This window comes from Pan paniscus, chromosome 23 (genome assembly GCF_029289425.2).
Source record: "Pan paniscus chromosome 23, NHGRI_mPanPan1-v2.0_pri, whole genome shotgun sequence".
Classification (NCBI taxonomy): Eukaryota; Metazoa; Chordata; class Mammalia; order Primates; family Hominidae; genus Pan; species Pan paniscus.
Window position 1 is genome coordinate 8,215,908 of NC_085927.1, and position 6,593 is coordinate 8,222,500.

The window sequence follows — 6,593 nt, forward strand, 5'->3', positions numbered from 1 at the left end:
TCTATTCTGGTTGATTCCATTCCATTCCATCCCATTCCATTCGTGTTGATTCCATTCCATTCCATTCCATTCCATTCCATTCCATTCCATTCCATTCCATTCGGATTGTTTCCATTCCATTCCATTCCATTCCATTCCATTCCATTGCATTCCTTTCAGGTTGACTCCGTTCCATTCCATTCCATTCGGGTTGATTCCAATCCATTCCATTCCATTCCATTCCATTCCATTCCATTCCATTCGGATTGATTGCATTCCATTCCATTCCATTCCATTCCATTCCATTCCTTTCAGGTTGACTCCGTTCCCTTCCATTCAATTCCATTCCATTCCATTCCATTCCATTCCATTCCATTCGGGTTGATTACATTCCATTCCATTCCATTCCACTCGTGTTATATCCATTCCATTCCATTCCATTCCATTCCATTCCATTCAGGTTGATTCCAAATCATTCTATTTCATTCCATTCCGTTCCATTCCATTCGACTCCATTCCTTTCGGGGTGATTCTATTCCTTTACATTCCATTCCATACCATTCCATTCCATTCGGGTTGATTCCATTCCATTCAGTTGCATTCCATTCCATTCCATTCGGGTTGATTCCATTCCATTCCATTCCATTAAATTCCATTCGGTTTTATTCCATTCCATTCCATATGATTCCATTCCATTCCATTCGGGATGATTCCATTCCATTCCATTACATTTGGGTTGATTCCATTCCATTCCATTCCATTCCATTCCATTCCATTCCGGTTGATTCCATTCCATTCCATTCCTTTCCATTCGGGTTGACTCCATTCCATTCCATTCCATTCCATTCATTTCCATTCCATTCGGATTGATTCCATTCCATTCCATTCCTTTCCATTCCATTTCATTCGGGTTGATTCCATTCCATTCCATTCCATTCCATTCGTTTTGATTCCATTCCATTCCATTCCATTCCATTCCATTCCATTCCATTCCATTCTTTTTGGGTCGATTCTGTTCCATTCCATTCCATTCCATTGCATTCCATTCCTTTCGTGTTGATTCCATTCCATTCCGTTCCTTTCCATTCCATTCCATTCCATTCCATTCGAGTTGATTCCATTCCATTCCATTCCATTCCATTCGTGTTATATCCATTCCATTCCATTGCATTCCATTCCATTCAGGTTGATTCCAAATCGTTCTATTCCATTCCATTCCGTTCCATTCCATTCGACTCCATTCCTTTCGGGGTGACTCTGTTCCTTTACATTCCATTCCATACCATTCCATTCCATTCGGGTTGATTCCATTCCATTCAGTTTCATTCCATTCCATTCCATTCGGGTTGATTCCATTCCATTCCATTCCATTAAATTCCATTCGGTTTTATTCCATTCCAATTCTTTTGATTCCATTCCATTCCATTCGGGATGATTCCATTCCATTCCATTCCATTCGGGTTGATTCCACTCCATTCCCTTCCATTCCATTCCATTCCATTCCATTCCATTCCATTCCATTCCATTCCATTCGTTTTGATTCCATTCCATTTCATTCCATTCCATTCCATTCCATTCAATTCCATTCCATTCTTTTCGGGTCGATTCTGTTCCATTCCATTCCATTCCATTGCATTCCATTCCTTTCGTGTTGATTCCATTCCATTCCATTCCTTTCCATTCCATTCCATTCCATTCGGGTTTATTCCATTCCATTCCATTCCATTCCATTCTATTCAGGTTGATTCCAAATCATTCTATTTCATTCCATTCCGTTCCATTCCATTACACTCCATTCCTTTCGGGGTGATTCTATTCCATTCCATTCCATTCCATTCCATTCCATTCGGGTTGATTCCATTCCATTCCATTCCATTCCATTCGTCTTACATCCATGCCATTCCATTCCATTCCATTCCATTCAGGTTGATTCCAAATCATTCTATTCCATTCCATTCATTTCCATTCCATTCCACTCCCTTCCTTTCGGGGTGATTCTATTCCATTACATTCCATTCCATACCATTCCATTCCATTCGGGTTGATTCCATTCCATTCCATTCCATTCCATTCGGGTTTATTCCATTCCATTACGTTCCATTCCATTCGGTTCCATTCCATTTGGGTTAACTCCATTCCATTCCATTCCTTTCCATTGTATTCCATTCCATTCCAATCGGGTTGATTCCATTCCTTTCCATTCCATTCCATTCCATTGCATTCCATTCGATTTGATTCCATTCCATTTCATTCCTTTGCATTCCATTCCATTCGTGTTGATTCCATTCCATTCCATTCCATTCCATTCCATTCCATTCCATTGCATTTGTGGTGATTCCATTCCATTCCATTCCATTCCATGCCATTCCATTCCATTCGGGTTGATTCCATTCCATTCTATTCCATTCCATTCCATTCCTTTCGGGGTGATTCTATTCCATTCTATTCCATTTCATTCTATTCCATTCCATTCCATTCGGGTTGATTCCATTCCATTCCAATTCATTCCATTCCATTCCATTCCATTTCATTCCATTCCATTCCATTCGGGATGATTCCATTCCAGTCCATTCCATTCCATTCCATTCCATTCGGGTTTGCTCCATTCCATTCCATTCCATTCGGGTTGATTCCATTCCATTCCATTCCATTCCATTCCATTCCATTCCCTTCCGGTTGATTCCATTCCATTCCATTCCTTTCCATTCGGGTTGACTCCATTCCATTCCATTCCATTCCACTCCTTTCCATTCCATTCGGATTGATTCCATTCCATTCCATTCCTTTCCATTCCATTCCATTCGGGTTGATTCCATTCCATTCCATTCCATTCGTTTTGATTCTACTCCATTCCATTCCATTCCATTCCATTCCATTCCATTCCATTCTTTTCGGGTCGATTCTGTTCCATTCCATTCCATTCCATTGCATTCCATTCCTTTCGTGTTGATTCCATTCCATTCCATTCCTTTCCATTCCATTCCATTCCATTCGGGTTGATTCCATTCCATTCCATTCCATTCCATTCGTGTTACATCCACTCCATTCCATTCCATTCCATTCCATTCGGGTTTATTCCAAATCATTCTATTCCATTCCATTCCGTTCCATTCCATTCCACTCCATTCCTTTCGGGGTGATTCTATTCCATTCCATTCCATTCCATTCCATTCCATTCCATTCCATTCCATTCCATTCCATTCGGGGTGATTCCATTCCATTCCATTCCATTCCACTCCATTCCTTTCCTTTCCATTTGGGTTAACTCCATTGCATTGCATTCCATTCCATTCCATTCCATTCCATTCCATTTCATTCCATTCCAATCGGGTTGATTCCATTCCATTCCATTCCATTCAATTCCATTCCATTCCATTCTAATTGATTCCATTCCATTCCTTTCCATTCCATTCCATTCCATTCCATTCCATTCCATTTCATTCCATTCCATTCCATTCGGGATGATTCCATTCCATTCCATTCCATTCCATTCCATTCAATTCCATTCCATTCTTTTCGGGTAGATTCTGTTCCATTCCATTCCATTCCATTGCATTCCATTCCATTCGTGTTGATTCCTTTCCATTCCATTCCTTTCCATTCCATTCGGGTTGATTCCATTCCATTCCATTCCATTCCATTCCATTCGGGTTACATCCATTCCATTCCATTCCATTCCATTCCATTCGTGTTGATTCCAAATCATTCTATTCCATTCCATTCCGTTCCATTCCATTCCACTCCATTCCTTTCGGGGTGATTCTATTCCATTCCATTCCATTCCATTCCATTCCATTCCATTCGGGGTGATTCCATTCCATTCCATTCCATTCCACTCCATTCCATTCCATTCCATTTGGGTTAACTCCATTGCATTGCATTCCATTCCATTCCATTCCATTCCATTCCATTCCATTCCATTCCATTCCATTCCATTCCATTCCATTGCAATCGGGTTGATTCCATTCCATTCCATTCCATTCCAATTGATTCCATTCCATTCCTTTCCATTCCATTCCATTCCATTCCATTCCATTCGGGTTGATTCCATTCCATTCCATTCCATTCCTTTCGTGTTACATCCATTCCAATCCATTCCATTCATGTTGACTCCAAATCATTCTATTCCATTCCATTCCGTTCCATTCCATTCCACTCCATTCCTTTCGGGGTGATTCTATTCCATTCCATTCCATTCCATTCCATTCCATTCCATTCCATTCCATTCGGGTTGATTCCATTCCATTCCATTCCATTCCATTCGTGTTACATCCATTCCATTCCATTCAGGTTGATTCCAAGTCATTCTATTCCATTCCATTCCGTTCCATTCCATTCCACTCCATTCCTTTCGGGGTGATTCTATTCCATTACATTCCATTCCATACCATTCCATTCCATTCGGGTTGATTCCATTCCATTCCGTTCCATTCCATTCGGGTTGATTCCATTCCATTACGTTCCATTCCATTCGGTTCCATTCCATTTGGGTAAACTCCATTCCATTCCATTCCTTTCCATTGTATTCCATTCCATTCCAATCGGGTTGATTCCATTCCATTCCATTCCATTCCATTCCATTCCATTGCATTCCATTCGATTTGATTCCATTCCATTCCATTCCTTTGCATTCCATTCCATTCGTGTTGATTCCATTCCATTCCATTGCATTCCATTGCATTCCATTCCATTCCATTCTGGTTGATTCCATTCCTTTCAATTGCATTCCATTCCATTCCATTTGGGTGGATTCCATTCCATTCTATTCCATTCCATTCCATTCCATTCCATTCCATTCCATTCGGGTTTATTCCATTCCATTCCATTCCATTCCATTCCATTTCATTCCATTCCATTCCATTCGGGATGATTCCATTCCATTCCATTCCATTCGGCTTGATTCAATTCCTTTCCATTCCATCCCATTCCATTCCATTCGTTTTGATTCCATTCCATTAAATTCCATTCCATTCGGGTTGATTCCATTCCATTCAATTCCATTCCACTCCATTCCATTCCATTCGATTCCATTCTCGTTGATTCCACTCCATTACATTCCATTCCATTCGTGTTATTTCCATTCCATTCCATTCAATTCCACTCGGGTTGATTCCATTATATTCTATTCTGGTTGATTCCATTCCATTCCATCCCATTCCATTCGTGTTGATTCCATTCCATTCCATTCCATTCCATTCCATTCGGATTGTTTCCATTCCATTCCATTCCATTCCATTCCATTCCATTGCATTCCTTTCAGGTTGAATCCGTTCCATTCCATTCCATTCGGGTTGATTCCAATCCATTCCATTCCATTCCATTCCATTCCATTCCATTCGGATTGATTGCATTCCATTCCATTCCATTCCATTCCATTCCATTCCTTTCAGGTTGACTCCGTTCCCTTCCATTCAATTCCATTCCATTCCATTCCATTCCATTCCATTCCATTCCATTCGGGTTGATTCCATTCCATTCCATTCCATTCCATTCCATTCCTTTCAGGTTGACTCCGTTCCCTTCCATTCCATTCCATTCCATTCCATTCCATTCCATTCCATTCGGGTTGATTCCATTCCATTCCATTCCATTCCATTCCATTCTAATTGATTCCATTCCATTCCTTTCCATTCCATTCCATTCCATTCCATTCCATTCGGGTTGATTCCATTCCATTCCATTCCATTCCTTTCGTGTTACATCCATTCCAATCCATTCCATTCATGTTGATTCCAAATCATTCTATTCCATTCCATTCCGTTCCATTCCATTCCACTCCATTCCTTTCGGGGTGATTCTATTCCATTCCATTCCATTCCATTCCATTCCATTCCATTCGGGTTGATTCCATTCCATTCCATTCCATTCCATTCGTGTTACATCCATTCCATTCCATTCCATTCCATTCAGGTTGATTCCAAATCATTCTATTCCATTCCATTCCGTTCCATTCCATTCCACTCCATTCCTTTCGGGGTGATTCTATTCCATTACATTCCATTCCATACCATTCCATTCCATTCGGGTTGATTCCATTCCATTCCATTCCATTCCATTCGGGTTGATTCCATTCCATTACGTTCCATTCCATTCGGTTCCATTCCATTTGGGTTAACTCCATTCCATTCCATTCCTTTCCATTGTATTCCATTCCATTCCAATCGGGTTGATTCCATTCCTTTCCATTCCATTCCATTCCATTGCATTCCATTCGATTTGATTCCATTCCATTCCATTCCTTTGCATTCCATTCCATTCGTGTTGATTCCATTCCATTCCATTCCATTCCATTCCATTCCATTCCATTGCGTTTGGGTTGATTCCATTCCATTCCATTCCATGCCATTCCATTCCATTCGGGTTGATTCCATTCCATTCCATTCCATTCCATTCCATTCCATTCCTTTCGGGGTGATTCTATTCCATTCTATTCCATTTCATTCTATTCCATTCCATTCCATTCGGGTTGATTCCATTCCATTCCATTCCATTCCATTGCATTCCATTCCATTCCATTCTGGTTGATTCCATTCCTTTCAATTGCATTCCATTCCATTCCATTTGGGTGGATTCCATTCCATTCTATTCCATTCCATTCCATTCCATTCCATTCC